This window comes from Chrysochloris asiatica, unplaced genomic scaffold, assembly GCF_000296735.1.
Source record: "Chrysochloris asiatica unplaced genomic scaffold, ChrAsi1.0 scaffold00165, whole genome shotgun sequence".
Taxonomy (NCBI): domain Eukaryota; kingdom Metazoa; phylum Chordata; class Mammalia; order Afrosoricida; family Chrysochloridae; genus Chrysochloris; species Chrysochloris asiatica.
This window is the reverse complement of record NW_006408683.1, coordinates 5,934,723-5,935,379: the sequence shown is the minus strand read 5'-3', so window position 1 is coordinate 5,935,379 and position 657 is coordinate 5,934,723. Positions and strand designations below refer to the sequence as shown.

Sequence of the window (657 nt, the reverse complement as noted above, 5' to 3'; positions counted from 1 at the left end):
CATGTTGGAGTACAGCTCTTCGTAGTATTCTGTTATCTTTTTTATTTCATTTGGTTCTGTTGTGACTTCACCTATGTGGTTTCTAATGCGATTTATTTGTGTCATCTCCCTCTTTTCTTTAGGTTAGTTTTGCCAATTGTTTGTCACATTTCATTAATCCTTTCAAAGAATCAGCTTCTTGTCCTGTTGATTCTTTCTATAGTTTTCCATCTCATTTATTTCTGCTCTTATCTTTTTTATTTCCCTTCTTTTGGTGACTGTAGGTTCCCTCTGCTGGTTTGCTTCTAATTGTTGAAGATGCTGTGTTAATGTGTTGATTTTGGTTCTTTCCTCTTTTTGGATGTGTGCATTTATCACAATAAATTGTCCTATCAGGACTGCTTCTGCCGTGTCCCAAAGTTTTGGTATGTTGTGTTTTCATTCTCGTTTGTTTCTAGGAACTTTGTAAATTCACATTTAATTTCTTCTTTTACCCAGTTGCTTTCAGCTGGGTGTTGTTCAGTTTCCATATATTTTACTTTACTGTTTTGGCCTTGTTGATTTCTAGTTTTATAGCATTGTGGTCTGAGAAGATGCTCTGTAGAATTTTGATGGTTGTGAATTTATGGAGGCTTGCTTTGTGACCTAATACATGGTCAATTCTGGAAAATGTTCCAT

At 35.2% G+C, this 657-nt stretch overlaps 1 protein-coding gene across 1 annotated transcript in view; it reads left to right on the top strand.

Moving 5' to 3' along the window:
- LOC102831656 (chromosome unknown open reading frame, human C1orf101) overlaps positions 1 to 657 on the top strand; it is a 274,431-nt gene that overhangs the window by 85,797 nt on the left and 187,977 nt on the right. The window lies entirely within an intron of this gene.